Below are 973 nucleotides of genomic sequence, written 5' to 3'. Positions count from 1 at the left end.
AATGGAATCTCTATGGTCTCATTTTGAGCCTCAGATTCCCATGGTTCCTCATTAGGGAACTCATTGGAGGCCAGTGGACGTCCATTGAGGTCTTCCTCAGTGGCGCTCACTGCCCCTTCCTCCTCTCCAAGTTCGGCCATGTTGATGGCCTTGCACTCTCCTTTTGGATTCTCTTCTGTATTGCTTGGAAGAGTACTAGGAGGGAGTTCAGTAACTTTCTTGCTCAACTGACCCACTTGTGCCTCCAAGTTTCTAATGGAGGATCTTGTTTCAGTCATGAAACTTTGAGTGGTTTTGATTAGATCAGAGACCATGGTTGCTAAGTCAGAGTGGCTCTGCTTAGGATTCTCTGTCTGTTGCTGAGAAGGTGATGGAAAAGGCTTGCCATTGCTAAACCTGTTTCTTCCACCATTATTGTTGTTGAAACCTTGTTGAGGTCTATGTTGATCCTTCCATGAGGGATTTGGATGATTTCTCCATGAAGGATTATAGGTGTTTCCATAGGGTTCTCCCATGTAATTCACCTCTTCCATTGATGGGTTCTCAGGATCATAAGCTTCTTCTTCAGATGAAGCGTCCTTAGTACTGCCTGGTGCAGCTTCCATTCCTGACAGACTTTGAGAAATCATATTGACTTGCTGAGTCAACATTTTGTTTTGAGCCAGTATGGCATTCAGAGTATCAATCTCAAGAACTCCTTACTTCTGATTCGTCCCATTGTTCACAGGATTCCTTTCAGAAGTGTACATGAATTAGTTATTTGCAACCATTTCAATGAGTTCTTGAGCTTCTGCAGGCATCTTCTTCAGATGAAGAGATCCTCCAGCAGAGCTATCCAATAACATCTTGGACAGTTCAGACAAACCATCATAGAAGATACATATGATGCTCTACTCAGAAAGCATGTCAGAAGGACACTTTCTGATCAATTGTTTGTATCTTTTCCAAGCTTCATAGAGGGATTCACCTTCCT

The sequence above is a fragment of the Arachis duranensis genome, chromosome 10, assembly GCF_000817695.3.
Source record: "Arachis duranensis cultivar V14167 chromosome 10, aradu.V14167.gnm2.J7QH, whole genome shotgun sequence".
Lineage (NCBI taxonomy): Eukaryota > Viridiplantae > Streptophyta > Magnoliopsida > Fabales > Fabaceae > Arachis > Arachis duranensis.
The sequence above is the reverse complement of the archived record's forward strand: the minus strand, read 5'-3'. Positions refer to the sequence as shown.